Source organism: Cupressus sempervirens, chromosome 3, assembly GCF_028749045.1.
Source record: "Cupressus sempervirens isolate cs-2001-9-10 chromosome 3, ASM2874904v1, whole genome shotgun sequence".
In the NCBI taxonomy this organism is placed as follows: domain Eukaryota; kingdom Viridiplantae; phylum Streptophyta; class Pinopsida; order Cupressales; family Cupressaceae; genus Cupressus; species Cupressus sempervirens.
Genome location: NC_143120.1, coordinates 1076683715 through 1076701141, shown reverse-complemented (window position 1 = coordinate 1076701141; position 17427 = coordinate 1076683715).

The following is a 17427-nucleotide window of genomic DNA, read 5'->3' as shown; positions in this document are numbered from 1 at the left end:
CCTCTACTCATTCTCTCGAGTAACATCTCCATATCTCTCTTCTTTGCTCTATCTTTCTCTTTGTTTTCTCCATATTGATATCAATTTCCACCTCCATCTCTATTTTTTCAACCTATCTCTTTCATTCTCTCATCCTCTCTTTTTATCCCTACCTCTACCTTTATCTCCCTCTCACCCCATTGCAAACATAGCATGAGCCTAATAAACTAATATAACTTTTTTTTTTAAAAACTTTTAAAGGTTTCACTATTATTATTGGATGCATGATTCGATTTCGAGCTATCACTTCATCATTGGATACCTTTGTTGTGATAAGCTCATATTCTTAATAATATAGCAATAGCCCTCATGTACACACAAAATATGCAAAAAAAGACCAATTTATTTCTCCTAATAGACCTTCCACACCTCTCTAGCATACCCATTGCACACCAAGGTGCAATTGCTAGTTATTAATGTTAATATAAATGTTCTTAGAAGCAAAGACATTTGTCTACTCTACGTAGATCTCAGTTCAAATGAAAGATGATGATGCCCTCACTAATATTTGTGAGAATTTGATAGAGAGAGAAAATAAATTCATAATCAAAAAGATTAGAAATGTGTATTAATATAAAACTACACATTCATACTAGATATATTAGCTTCTTTTTTTCCCAATAAATACTATTTTTCCTTGTTCAATTAAATGATTGATTATTAGTTTTTATGATACATTATATTTATTATAGTTTGAAAGCTATAATTTAAATTTCATATTTGTTTCTTTTAAATCTTTTTATTTTATGACTAATATTTTATTTTAGGTAGATAAAATGCTAGAGTCAGAATATGTTAATATGTAAAAGCCTGAATAAACATAAAATTACAATAAACATTAAAATGTCAATGAAGACTTCACTCCATGAATCCTAGAAGTGTGTAAAGTCTTATCTAATGTCAACTATTCTGAATAACTATAGTAGAGTTTCAGCATCCAAATCAAAGGACCAAAATATTAATATTTTTATTAATATAGAATTATATCATATATTAATAATAGGCTGGTTGCAAGGTTGTTTTAGTATATCAATATTTTTATAAATAATTTACCTCACAAAACTTTGTTAATTTCAAATTGCAATCATTCTTAAGTAGAATTCAAATTCAAACTTCATAATATGTTCATCCTAACTCAAATTTTCAATAGATATATGTACTAAGTATTATAGACAACTCTAAAAAAAATGATTAATATTATATACAAATAAAGTTTTTAAATATTATATAAACAAATAAATTTGACATAATACTATAATTAGATTAAAGAAACCTACCCAATTCTTAAAACAGATGCACAAATCTACAATTTAGATAATTTCTACTAAAAAATAATTTCAAGTTGAATTTACTATAACACAAACTTAACAATAAAACAAATCTATTCGACTACATATTTAACAACACTACAAAACAATAAGATTACCATGTACGCTGTGCATACATAAATTGCATAATCTGTATAGGTGTCTATAATTTCAACTGCAACATTTGGCTTCCAGCCTAATCGTGGATTCCTCTATGCTTTCCCTCATAATAAGAAACTAGGATAATATGGAATCCTATGTGGTGATTTTGAAATGATCACCACTCCAAAAATATATTGCAAAATACAGTGTACAGCCATTAAAATGGTTGACCTGTTAAGATGGCAGACGTGTCAACATTCAAGGAAGCTGGCAAGCAGTGCAACGAGGCAAATCAAAGTGGAGGTGCTGCAAAAAAAATCGCAGGATTTATCTGTCAGTTCTGCCCTGCGTTCTGTAATCATAGGATTCATCAAAATAGAAAGATGAAGAGGATAATAATCATATGTCTGTGACAATGTCTGTGACAATGGAGAAACACTTGGCACCCCCACTATGCCGACAGAGCTATTTATAGAATTAAGTTTGCCAATAAAAGTTCGATCTTGGAAATTAGAGAAATCTGTCTTGGCCTGGTTTTTATCTCTGCTAGAAATACAATAGCCTGAGAGTGACATGTAACCCAGTTCCCAAAATCTGTGACATGTAACAATATGTGCATCTCCTATTTGAAACTATAATCTTTCCAATATTTGCCTTCATAATCATGGGCATTTGGTTTTTCTCATGTATTTCAGTTCGTGTTGGCTTGTTGGTTTTAGAAAGATCAGTTGGGCATTGGGTTTGAACTTTAGTCAATGTGGTTTATTGGGTTATCAAAGAAAGTCATTTCTTTTTGTTTGATGATTTCAACTCGACAACGATTGTTTTTTAGAGTTGGGTCTTGGATTTGAGGACTAACTACTTTCCTTAAGTGGGTTTATGGATCTCAAAGAAACGGATTTCTGGGACAAGGAGGAAATAGAACTTGGACTTAAGCTCTGCTGCTCACCTATGAAGAGAGAAAAAAGATCCTGTTGCAGTTTGGATTTGTTCAATGGGAGTTCATGTGAGATTGTTTCTGGAATTCCTGAGAGTTTGGGTAATAGCACTAACAGTAGTTCTGTAAGTGCTGATGCTGATCCAGAGGGGGAAATGAAGGAACAAGACCTTATCAAGTGTCTAATGAAGAGTTATAGCAGCTCTAGCTCTCTCTACAATAGTTTAGTTAGTTTCAACAGTGATGTAGATTGCACACTGTCTCTGGGCATGCCCTATGGTTGGCCTTCTCAAGAGGAACAACGCGTCATGGACATGTACAGGACAAGCAGCATCGAAGAAGTCAAAGAAATAATGAAGTCTACACTTTTTCCACCCAAGGTATAAATCTCATTTTATTGCTTTGTTAGTACTGAAAGTCAGGTATAGAAAATGCTTTTCCGAATGAGATGACTTTCTGTGAATGCCAAGGCTGAATCTGTTATCCTAATTTACTATATTATATTTGATTGTCAGGTGCATTTGAGTTTTTTCTAAGGGCTACAAACCCTTTCTAATTCTTTATTTTGGAAAAATTGCAAACATATAGATTCTAATACAATTTTTTTTTTCTCTCACATAGACCCTCCTCATAATATTAATGAATGTCTCTGTTCAACTAAATAGACCTCTGCTCCTTGCATTGTCAAAGTGGTCACAGCCAATCTAAATTTATTCCTTTTTTCAATTTGGAGTGATTTAACTGTTCAATAGTGTTGACATTAAACAGATTTCTCTCTTTTGTCCTCTTTTATCATTTTGGGTTTCTATTTTTTATAACAGATAACCAGTTCTGAATTGGAAGATTCAGCTGTCCCATTTGATGAATCGTGCAACATATCATCATATGGAGGAAGCACTACAACTAACGCTATTTCCATGTCTTGGTTTCCAACAACCAACTCTGGATCAAAGTTTATGGAAGCTATGTAAGCAAAGCCCAAGAAGAAAAGTAGGAACAACCCCATGAACAATAATGGCAATGAGAATGTTACTCGAGATGGAGCAAAGAGGTGGTGCTCTACATGCAACACCACTAATACACCTTTGTGGAGGAGCGGTCCAAAGGGTGCTAAGGTACCATTATGTTTCACAAAACTTTTTCTTTTTGATATACAATTTAGTAACATAGAGATAATAATGTTTGTCCTTAAATATCTGATATATCATACACCCACCTTTGTGGATTTGAGTATTGATACGGTGATACACCGTCGTAGTCACCAATTGAGTTACAATTACAAACCCTTTTGTTTTCAATTATGTTTTCTCAAACATTAGTGTAATAATCTCCAACTAGATATATCTGGATCTCTGCAGATTAACATTTTGTTCTTGTTTGTGGGTTGATGAACAGTCCTTGTGCAATGCATGTGGCATTCGATACAAGAAAGAAGAGAGGCGTTCTGCATCTGCCATGGCTGTAGAACCAGAGAAAAGCAATCAGTTTATAAAGGCGTCATGCTCAAAACCCATTCAAGATCATAATAATAAGATCATTGCAGCCTCATATCTTCAGCCTTCAAAAAAAATTAAACTCCAACCCATCAATGCAGAGGAATTCCCTTTACTGTCTGCCACTTTTGAAGACCTAAATTGATATACAATCCTATATCAGCATTCCAATTTTATAGATTGAATTGGAATAGGTTTGCAAGGAGCACATTTGAAATTTTGGTTTCACAAAGAAATTGCAGCTTAGATGGAGTCCTAGCTTAAAATGATATCCTTGAGCTACAAATTTTTCATGAAATCTCTCCCTTTTCCATTGTAAATCACAATTCTTTTCTTAATGAGGTAAAGAACAAAAAAATCTTCTAGCTGATTTTTTAGAAACTCCTTGCACTCATGGACCTAAAATGGATCATTGCACCCAATAATTACATAAATGTGATGTGTGAACTATTCATTTACGATCTTTAGATGAGTGAACAATTAGTTTAGATAAATGCTATACCTATAAAAACAAACCATAAATTTTCAAGCTTCCCCTCTTCCCAAACTCAAATTGTTATCACCTCAATTTTCCCCAATTCCATGATGTTTATTTTAATTTTGAAATTGTTTTCATTCCAATATTGTAACATTCAGTCGATAATTGCTTAAAGTTCTCAGTCGATAATTGCTTAAATTAGAATGGGATATATAGAGAAAGTGAAGATAAGTTTATCAATAGCTAGATTCAATGGGCTTCATTTTATAAATTTTTTATTTTGAAATGATTCTTATTAATTATATTTAAGACTTAAATTATTATTTTATAAAATTAACAAAGGATTTGTTTATTTCATATAATTGAAAAATATTTTTTTAATATATAGAGATAATTAGTTGACATATTTTATTATTTTTCATTTATTTGTATCAAGCTTTTTTAATCTTTCATATAACTTGTTTTTATGATGGTGAATAGTTGTGAATGAGTCCTCACAGCAAACACTTCAACTCTATTAGAAACAAGTGCCATTAGTAATTAGTACTTACTTTCATAATATTGTACTAAATACAAGTATTGTAAATAAAATTCCTATCTGTGAATTTAAGATAGGTAAAGGATTCATAAACGGATTAGTTGGCTATAACCATTTAAGAACAATGGAATAATTCTTTAGAAATAATTTGTTAATTGAACTTATAGAACACTTCTAATAAACTATGTTATTTTAGATAAAATTGATTTATAATCTAGATAATTTCTAAAGCCTATTAATATAGTTGTTTCACTAAGTGTTGAATGTAAAATAACATCTTACAATAATTCTAAGGAAAAAAACACCTAACATTAGTACAATCAATCACAGTTCCAATTTTCAAATAGAGGTTAATGACAAAATATTCCAAAAATAAATCGAATATAATTTTATAGATCTTTTAAAAATTGAAAAAGAAAGGCGGATAAATGTTAACATAGGAAAAAAGTTACAAGCCAAATAATTATGATGTTCATAAATATTTAAATTTTTTAATTACAAAAAATATATAATATTTATACATTTTAATGTGACATATTTATTAGAAAGTAAAATAGAAGAAAGCCCTAACTAATCTGGGGGTGGTCTGCTTAGGTAGGCTTGAATCACTACACTTTCAACTTCTTCTGAGAGGTCGTGGATGTTCCAATTCATGCCATTTGCTTAGTAACTATTTTTCTCTACAAAGTGTAAACCAGAACTTGGGTGTTGGAAGTATTAGAATTCTAAGAGTGGGGAGGAAGTGAATCAGAACTATATGAATTTAATTCAAAAACTGATTACAATCCTTTAACAATTCATAACTAAATCTAAAGTTGTGCTAAAAAATATAAACATTCACCATGAATAGAAAGAAATATCAACTCACAAAATATAGAGACATGTATTTTGCCAAGTGGGAAACCCTCAAAATTCTTCAAAAAAAGGATTCATCATAGAGAGAAAAACCACTCCATGAACCTGTAATCTTTATTGAGCTTCAACTCCTTTACAATCAGTAGCAATAACTACTCAGGGTGTTCAACCCTTTACAACTTTTACTATTTTTTACAATCTCACATACACATATACATGTATATGCTACATCTAACATGTAGGTAAGCTTATAATATAGCTTTCAGATTACAACTCTTCAAAAGTTTTCTCAAATGTATTTGTGTCTTTTCTTCAATGATCTTTTCACACATATTTATTTCAGAATTTACAAATGATCTCCATAAATAGAGATGAAACTTGAAATGAATCAATTACATAAACCAACTGAACCAGTTAGGGTCGTTTAACAAAACCCCTTTGTTAAATGTTGTCTTTAAAACAAACTTATATCAGTTAAGCCTCGAATTTGTTTTTGTCCTTTAAACTGTCAGCCATATAAATCTTCAAACTGTGCAAGTAGGATTTCAAACTCGAAACCCTCAAATAAATATATTTTCAATGAATGAAAAAAATCTTCAAAAAATTACCATTTTTGGGGTCCAAACTAGTAACCCTTTATATCTTGAAAAACTGAGACTATACAAAACAAAATTTTGCCTTTGAAAAATAGTGACAATCATTCTACATTCTTTTCACCTTTTTCTTTCAAACAAATGTCATTTTAAACAAATAAAATCCCTTTGCCTTTGTATAAATGAAAGAACTTCAAAACTGTCATGTAGGGTTTAAATTTTTTTTTCTTTCATTTTTCAAAACCCGATTGTATTTCCTTTTCAAGATTAAAGAAATTTTCAAACTTTGCTTTTCTAAAAACTGAAACTAGAAATGAAAAGCATTATGAATCTTCATTTCTTTTAAAATGGCTTAATCTCCTTTCAAAAGTGAATAGACTACAACAACATACATAGAACTAGTTTTACTTTATTTACCTCCATTGTTTCAAAAACCCTTTTCCATTCAAAGACTTCCATTTTGCCTCAAAAACCCTTCCTCTATTTTAAAGAAAACTCCATTGTTCATCTTGTTTGTTTAGGCATGCACAGGTAAGATAAAAAATGAGCTATATAATGAACTGATAAAAAACCAACAAGATATTTCACAATTTGAAACTTTTCTTTTCAAGCCGTAAGAACCAACAAAACTTGCAGTGCCAAACGAAACTTTACTTCACTGTCACCCATACTAGAATATGCACATAAAAACAACAATATCCTTCAAACTTATTGAGCAAGATGATTTCAAGACTTTTCTGAGAGCATTTTGATTTTACAAACATTTCGTAGTCAAGGAATATTTGCAAATTTTTACACATAGGCAAAAGAAAATCAGAAGATATTCACAGAGAGAAAACACCCACAAACAAAACTCCAATCTAAATCCTTTTCAAGTCTGTCATACAAAATTGACACTTGGCAAGATCCCTGTCACATGCAGGCTATACTTTATTTCTATGTACTTGTTGCATTTACATCATGTTAGAACTGTGCCACATTGATATGCCTTGTTTTGTGTTTAATGTTTTTACAATTACCATCTTTTCAAGTATTTCTCATGTTTTATATGCCACATATTATATGTCATATACACTTGCCACCTTTTTAATGCATTTTGCCAACATGGGGAATGGTCAAAACTTAGGGACTTGTCAACCTCAGTTTCATTGTTAACTAGAATGCTTGAAAAGACATAGCTATCAAACACAATAAATATTTGAGAGCAATGGGATGTATATTTTAGCATAATACGGGACCTCTGCAAGTGCACATTATAGAAAAATCTATGGCTTCAATGCAATATTTCCTGTTCAATAGAAATTCTTACGAGCGAGCTATGGAAAGAATTTTTAAAAATATTTATCTAATCCATCATGAAATGTTTTAATTTTCCTAAATCTATTTTTGAAATTCTTTTAAATTGTTAAGATCTACATGTGTATTGGATTCTTGAATGATACGTCTATTTTTGTCTTTAATTCCATGAGGTGCTTCTCTGGATCGATGAATTTTTGCAACTTCAAAGTCTGTCCTACTGATGTGCTTCATCATATCGGCCATTAGCTCATTTAAAAGGTTACGGTTTTGAAAAATATGTCGCCTCTCGAAGAATTTTCTGACATTGACAATGTCATAATTGTACATTTTAGTTGAACCAGTATTAATTTAAAAGTGTCAAGATTAATTGAAAAGGCATGAAAAAATTTATATACTAACACTTGTACCTGTAGGTCCAAGATTACATTGATTGTTTGACCTAAGATTGTTCTTAAAAAGTTCAAAAAAAAAGATTCTTGATATTATATTTTTTACCCCAAGAAGTAGTCATTTAGAAATGTGAAATTCAGCTTTGTTAATATGCAAATCATTCATGTTACTTCAATATATTGATGTATATTGATGAATGACAAGCAATAATATTTGTCTCATAATACTACTATGAAACATTTTGTTCACTATCATCATCAATGTTTTCTTATTTTGAATTCTCATTTGTCCTTAGTCAAGGTGCATTAGTTATTGAGAATTATCAAAATATAGATAATCAAATGAATAACAACATTACCAAAAAACATATAAACTCATTTATTAGGTAGAAAAACATATGCAAGAAACTCGCAAAAAGATCTTATGCTAATAACATGATTAAATGAACAAAATCTTGAAGTGCATTGTATTTTATGACACCATTATCTCCATGTGGAAAAGGAAATCAAACATAAGAAGAGTAGATGCCAAGAATTACTCCCATCATCCTTTATGTGAAAGTAAGAAACTATAGGCAAACACACTTAATAACTGAGACAAAGTATGTTTAAAAAGTTGATTTAGAAGAAACAAAAGACATTCTATAGTTGACAAGTTCCATAACAATTACCAACAAATTCTAGATAAACTATCAGAGGCACCTTGTAAAGTAGCATTATGGTGGTTATATCATCTAGTTTAAAGAGGAATTAAACTAAAGGCTATTCAAAAGGCCCTCCATGGCCACCTTCGATAGGGAGATAAGGAAATCATTTTCTCCTCCATAACCAGAACCCACAACTACCTAATTGATACTATTGTTTGTACAATGAGTTTGATTAATACATTTCACCTATTTATGATAACATTAGTAATGAGGTTTAAAACAAAAGCATCACAATTTGGAAAATTCACTTTAGCAATGGAAAACTATGAGAAATATAATTACTTGGAATGCATAATTATTTCACTTATAATATAAAATATTACTCGCAAACAACTCCCACACGCCAATCCTCCTCTATAAATTCTTTCTCAAACCTAAGTTACATTTGCACCAAGATACTTCCCAAAATGTTTATTATACTAAGTAGTCTCTATAAAATGATTTACCACTCATATAATTACATTTTTTAAAGAATAATACAACCCAATTTTTAAAAAGCGTGTATTCCATTGATGTCCATCAATTTTCTAGAGAATATTTATGTTCATATCTAGAACAAAGTTTTCTAATTGCAATGAAATTCAAGAAATCATTAGGCTTATCTCCATTAAAACATCAAAAATCAAAGATTTAAGTTGAAATGAATGAGTTTACATTACCTAATGTAAGTTTTGCATTATTTGCCTTTTATTTTATTGAATGTGTCTCCACCATTGAAATTTGTGAGCAAAAGTAGCAGAATCAATCATAATTGCCATGGAGAATTAGAAGAAAGAGCCATTTATATCTGTGGGAAAGAATAAGGTCAGTAAACTCAAGGTTTATTTGAATTATTTGTAATGATTTTGCAGATCCCCAAATTTCAATCCATCTTTTATAATCTCATATTAAGGATTCCAGTCCATCTTTTATTATCTCATATTAAGGTAGGTTATTAGTGGACAAAGTAGTGAGTTTTTAATATCTTAAAGGATGGATTAATGTTTGGGTGATTCACCTAACTTATTTGTGTGCCAATAAAAGATTAACATAGAGGTGGAGAAAAAAGATAGTTATATTGGTGTCATTATTATTTTAGAAAATTTTTTCTAAGTAGTATACTATATTTTATTTTAGACATATGCCATAGAATTATTAGGGTAGATAGATTGTCTTAAGGAAGCTATCCTTAAAGAGGAATTTGGACATTCTGCAATAGGTCTAGCTAAATTAACAACACCAAGCAATGTTGGTGTTTCTCCCACTATGGTATTGTGTTTTCCCACTAGGTGTCTTCACTTAGGGCTTTTTTATCAAATGTTGGGCTCGTTAAATCACAAGCTTGATATACCCTATTCTATATGATGTTAAGAGTTTCATGCAACCTTTATTGGTCTACTTAAAGAAAATAAATTGATTTAATTTCCTATTAATTGTTTGTAAGGAAGGCACTAGTTTCATTTTGCATTACAAACAATATTGTTTAGTTTCTCTAATAGTTTCTTTGATGTTGTATTGTTTGAATTTTCTTGAGTGCAACACCCTCTTGATTTTTTGGTAATATATTTTCTAAGCTACTAAGATTATTAATGTACACAAAACTAGAAATGTAGTTTTCTCACTATTAGTACACATAGTGAAACAAGATCCAAATTATTACCTAAATCATTACAGTCTTAGGTTGTGTAGTAAGATTATGTTGATCTGATTATGCTGATATAAGAGGCTTTCTAATATTTTAATTGTATCGGTCTAAGATTGTAGACATAGGTGAGAAGACATATAATTTTCAATAGGCATTGTAAAATTTCATTAGCTTTGGGCTACCCACTAACTACTTCTAAAACCTTATGGAGTTAATTATTTTAGAAATATGCCACAAGGGAAGACAGATTTTCCTACAGAGGTTGTCCATAAAGAGGAATTTGGACATTTTGCAATAGGTCTAGCTAAATTAACAACACTAGGAAATGTCAGTGTTTCTCCCACTGTGGTATTGTGTCTATCCATTAGGTGTCTTCACTCAGGTCTTTTCTATCAAATGTTGACCTTGTTAATTCACAAGCTTGATATGCCCTATTTTGTATGATTTTGAGAGTTTCATGCAACCTTTATTGTTCTACTTAAAGAAAACAAATTGATTTAATTTCATGTTAATTGTTTGTAAGGAAGGCACTAGTTTCATGTTGTATTACATACAATAGCTTGTTTAGTCACTCTGCTAGTTTCTCTATTGTTGTATTGTTTGAATTTTATTGAGTGCAACACCCTCTTGATTTTTTGGTAATATATTTTCTAGGCTACTAAAATTATTAATTTACACATAACTAGAAATGTTTTTTTCTTACTATTAGTACACATAGTGAAACAAGATCCAAATTATTAACTGAATCATTATAGTCTTAGGGTTGTATAGTAAGATTATGTTGATTTGATGATGGTGATATAAGAGATTTGCTAATATTTGAATTGTATCCATCTAAGACTATAAACATAGGTGAGAAGACATATCTTTTTCGATAGGGCTTTGGCCTACCCACTGACTGCTTTTGAAACCTTATGGTGTAAATTTATTTTGTGCATGCCATGTTTTAGACCTATGCAATGACAACCCAACAAAAACAAGATGATGTTGCCAATGTTGTGAGGAACATACCACATGACATTTGGATGGAGCATGAAGAAGATAATGTTGGAGAATGTGACGCAATTTCTATATTTGTGCAAGAAGGCCTACAAAATAGCTAGGAAATAAACAAAGTTTCCACAATATTGTTCTCCATTATCAACACATTGTACTGGACATGATGCACACCATGAACTTAATGCAACATGTGACTAATGATAACATTGAGAGGATTGAACGTGCTATGTGTGCAGTGAATGTGATGTGCAATGTGAAAGACTCATTCTATAAGACCTCACATGAAATTAGATATGCACAATTCTATGGTGTCAATGTGTCGGACATATGGAGAGTGAGATTTGATCAATATGTAAATAGAGCTTGGGTAACCATGAATGGCTAGTATGTTGAACCACACTATGGGTTGCTCGTAATAATTGGTGCATGTACATAATTGTACATAGCTATATGCATAATTGTAAATATGTAATGAAAAAAATCTACATATGTACATAGAAAAATTTACATATGTACATAAACAAGCATATTTGTCAATGCCTTCATTCTAGCAAAATTTAGCAACAATATTCTACTCATTTTGTATACGAAATTGTACATATGTACAAAGCACATATGGAATAATCTCTTATTATATACAATGTTTTTTTGTGTGTGGAATTTTTTATTTAAGATTTCTTACTACATATCTACTTACTAATTTTGTTGTGTAAGCCTTCAATTGCTTTTGTGAGTATGCATACTTGTAACAGACCTAGGCATTGACTTTACTTAGTGCCTATCACCTATGTAGCACATCCTTTTTAAAGCTTACAATGGGTATTGCGATGTGAAAATTGGTTTAGTGCCCCATCCCAAAAAAATGTGTCATAATTCCATGGTGCATACTACCAACTGCATAATTTGCATGGAGGTTCCCCTTATTTTGGATGGTAGAGATAGACACACAATGAGACACTTGATAATTACCATTCACAATATATATATATGCTGAAGTGGAAGCTATGGAATAGGTCGTACACATCCATCAAAGCACATATGACATATGAATATTGGGAGGACCGATAATATAGAGGATGAAGAAGAGGGTCAGAAGGGTCCCTCACAACAATTGAAGAAGAATCACCTTCATCATAGATAAGATGTATGAAATCAATATTTTCTTCCAGATCTGCAATATGAGGTTCCACAAATAAGTCTCAAACACCAATCAATACTTCATCATACAAAATCATATCTAAAAGACATTTTGCAAAGAATCACTAGAAGCTTTTTATGAAGAAACTCCAGAAACAATAGGTGCAAAAGGGTTATAAATAAATTGATCATCCAAGAAGGATGTGTCCACACAAGATAGAGCAACAAAAATCTTAGTATCATCCATATAAGTTTTGATATCCAAAGGAAACATCACTTTCAAATGAAGAATCAATGTCTCCATATAAATAGAACTTTAGCTTGAAAGTCATGATTACAAAAAGAAACACATTAACCCCCAATCTAATGAAATTCTAGTTTGAAAAAAAATTAATGCTCCTCCTTCTTAGCTATGGGCTCTGATATCATGTAGAATTTTGTAGCTACTACTGCAAACTATATCAGATCTTGCTGAAAGATGAAAGCAAAATTGCAAATGAAAAATAGAGGAAAAAAATTTATAGAATAAAAATGAACTGAATTTCTAATTAATCATTGTGCTCACTAATTACAAATAATGTAGAATTATATAAAGATAACCACAATTTGGAAGAGAAAATTACAATGAAGACAACCTCAATTATCTGTGACGCAGGCAATAAACTAGCATAAGACTCAAGTTCATAGAAGGAAGAAGGGATGATCCACATGGTATGGTCCCAAAGGTGAATTGAATGTTAGAATTAACTAACACCAACATGGATGTCATCCTCTTAGTGCAACACACACACACACACACACACACACACACACACACACACACACACACACACACACACACATGTATACATATATATGTATATATAATATGCATGTATGTGTGTATGTATGTATATACATATATATAATGCAAGATTGAAATATATTTTGATTTTACCTTTAATTGCCTATCAAGATATCTCTTAAACCTCCTATAGATGCAAGTTGGCCTGGAATTTGATGGTCATCCCTGCTTGTCATATGATTTTTTAATGATGGCTAAAGTTTTTTCTTGCCTTTCATTTTACATATTAAGGAAAAAATCGATTGTCAATTTTTTTAGTTTTAAGATAATTTAAAAAATAATTTTAAATTTAAATATTTTATAAATGAGAATAATAAATATTAATTAATAATATTTGCAAAATTCTTAATGAATAAATTAAAATTAGTAATTAGTAATATATACAAAAATCTCAAATAAAAGAACACGTTTCTAAATTAGTAATATAAAAATACATAAAAAGAAGTTTTTAAAATTCATTATATTCTTATTTCAACAAAGATTCCGAATTAATATAAATATACAATTATCAAAATAGAAAAAAACAAAAAATAGAAACTTATATAAAATAATATAGTACATACTTATCATGCATATATATTATACATATTTTAAAATCATAATTTTTTATATTATTAAATAAAATATTAAGTTGCGTATAACAAGTATTGATGGTTTACTAATAAATTTATATGTCATATTGATGGTTCTCTAAAATTTTAGCCTATCAATTCATAGTCATACAATTTTTTATCCTGTCATATACAGTTAAAAAGCGCAAAAATGGCCAATATGACCATCAAATTCCAAGCCTAGATGTAACTGCTACTAAATGTCAAAGAAACCAATGGTGAGAATAATAATTATGATTTTCTCAATATTCAAGGATGTCGAGCTTAAAGAATCAATATTCGTGCATCAGAATCTTGGGTGCCAAAAAAAGATGCTGCAAAAAGTAGTTCATTATTGAAGTTGTGAAAGCAAAATGCACAAAAGCTAGTCTACTACACTATTTGCAGAGTGTACTGTATAGCAGAAATTAAAATACACATTAATAGTAGAGCCTTGCTCAACCTAGAAATTTTAAAACCCTCTTGCGTTCATGCACACAACAACAACAATAGAAGTGTCCTCAGCCACTACAAACAAGCAAACAAAGATGGGTTTCAGTCTAAATACATACTGGGTAACAAGGAACGCATCAATTGTTGACAGATCGATCTCATTGAAGTAGGATGGATTCCATAGTCGAACTCCACAATGCATGCAAATGTAACATCAGTTCCACTAAAAAAAAAATCAATGGATAAACAAATCCAATCGATAATTCTCAAGTATAAAATCCCATTAACAACTCTTTTTCGAACAAAAAAAAATTCTCTCTGAAAAAATGAATTTCAATTCTGCTAACTGTGCTACTATAGACGTATTAAAACTCAACATATTTTCTCCAAAAGCATAAGTTGTTTCTAATTTTACTAAAATTTGTACCTATTGGACTGTCTAAATCTGAACTTCATGTTCTGGAAAAATACACATATTCAACAAACATGTGGTTGTTGTGATTGGAAGAATAACTTCTGTTATTCCCGTAGCTCCGGCAGGGGGATATGAATGGGGATGATAATTTGTTTATCCAGACTGCATTACTGAGCAACAAAAATTAGTCATTGAAGTTGCACGGTGTCCACTATTGCCTACAAACACTTGGCACATAAAGATCACTCCGCAAGCACCACTATGTGAAATCCCAATCTCATCTTGAACCATCATGTTTTCCTTTCTTGACCTGAACAAGGCATTCCTTGGCCAAGGATCCTTTGATAAGGAGTCTATGGGCTAATAACTTGAGATTAAAAAAACAAAGTTTATAAAATATGGTTTATAAGGTTTAAAATTATTTATCCAATCTAGATGGGTGGATACTAATATATACTTTTGGTAACTTATTATAAGGTTATAAAATGGTAAGAAATAAAAAGAGGTTTTATGATAAACAAGGAATACTTAGTGGGTTATTTGATTGTGAACTTAAATGGAATAGCAATATCATGCAAATCTTTTTTTTGTGAAGGTATATTGTATTAAATTTACTTGTGAAGGTATATTGTATTAAATTTACTTATGAGTTTGAACAGTTGTTTGATTTGAGATGTGTAAGTATGATAATTTATGAGAATGTGTTTATGGTTGAATGGACAAACTATGTCATAGCTAGCATTTACAAACAGGTCATTTGACTAGAGTATTATATAAAGACTTGCTTGTACAATATGTTAGTATTTAAATAGTTGGTGAATTTGGTGGTTAAAAGTACAGAACTTGCAAGGAATATCAACCATTTCATTGTGAAATTGGTGATTGTGTAGTAGAACTTTCAAATATAGTAGAGAAAGCAAAGATGATGAGAATTTTAAAATTAGATAATGACTTGGACTATGTGTCATATTGAAGTATATACATTAAGAAATTCCTAACAAAAGCTTCTATTTGTTGTATTCTCTATGTCACCCTCTCTATATATGTCATAACATTATCAATTGCCCCAAAAAGTAGTACCACAATTTACAAATTAATTGTGAGAGTAACCCAAAAAAAATACTACCAAAGTGATTACAATGTGCTAGTTCTAGTTTGGGCAAAGAATTTATTTGACTTTGACACTACTCTTGTAAATCTTGATTGTGGGCACAAAATTTATGTTGTCCCACTTCAGTATTCTTGCAAATCTTGATTGTGGGAACAAAATTTATGTTGTCCCACTATGTTGGTGCCAATTCTATTTAATGTCTACCTTCTACAGTTATACAGAGAAGAATTGTCATCTATAATATATGCTTTTTACATTCATACCCTCTAGTAGAAGCTTGTGGGTAGCAACTCATAGCTCCTTCAAATTTACAAGGAGAATGACATATGTGAAAGGTTTGTTAAGTTTTCACCCTGTACATGCAAGCAAGTGTTAAGCATAAGTAAGGAATATGTAAAAATGTTTCTTCATTTTACCAATGTTTTCCACATTTTAAAGAAAAGTAAAATCCATTGAATCTAGTAAGTTTTGAAAAAAAATGGCAACAAAACAAGTATTGAAATAGAAACATTAGTAATCTATTTCAACAACCAAAATAACACAAACTTACTAATAATATATATCAGAAATTAAATATAGATCATTAAATCTACAAACACATCAGAAATTATAAATCTATAAACAAATGGAAGGATGTGTAATTGTTTTGATTTAATAGTAAGGTATTTATGCTGGCTCTTGTACAATTTTCGATGTGGTTTACCTTAAGAAAGTTGACAATTGATTATTTTGCACATAGTTGGAGGAACATTATTTCTGAAGCTTTTTTAGTTTGTTAATGTGTCAAGTCATAGCAAGGCATGCTCCATTTTATTGTTGTTGTGAAGAAAGTTGCACATGACATTAAGAGGTTTTAGGAACTTCTTATATGGAGGCTTGTAATGAGGTTTATTGGTGTGATGAAGCTCTATGGCAAGGGTCATTGGTGTAATCACCCAAAATGGTCATCTAGACTATGAGCCCCCTTTCTAGCAATTTTTGCATAATTTATTTATTTCCTATTCTTGATCAAATCCTCAAAAATCTATTTATTCGATTATAACCTATGATCTGACCACTTTATTCTAAGTCTTTTATTTAATTAAAAGAACATGCTCTATTTTAATTATATAAAAAACCTCACTTTCCACTTATCCTAAGTGCGCACACATAAAGTCTTATTCCTATTTTAAAAATAAAATAAAAATTGTGTCTATACATGAATGCACAATTTTCTATGTGAGAGAAATCTTCTATTTTTAAAATAACTTTAATTCTCCTCCACACATTTTTGTCCCTTTCAAAAGTCAACTATTGATTGTGATTGGTCGAGATGTTTGTGCACATAGATCACTCAAGATGCACTCTCCTCCCTTGATTATGCCTCTTTTTCCTCTTAATCCCTACAGTCTATTTATCTTTAAAAGGATGGTTCTCTCCTCATTCTCCCATCTTAGACTCTCATACTAAAATTATGTCGTAGGTTTTCTTGGTAACTTTAGAGCTTTGAAGGACTTAGAGATCTCTTGCATTTGTAT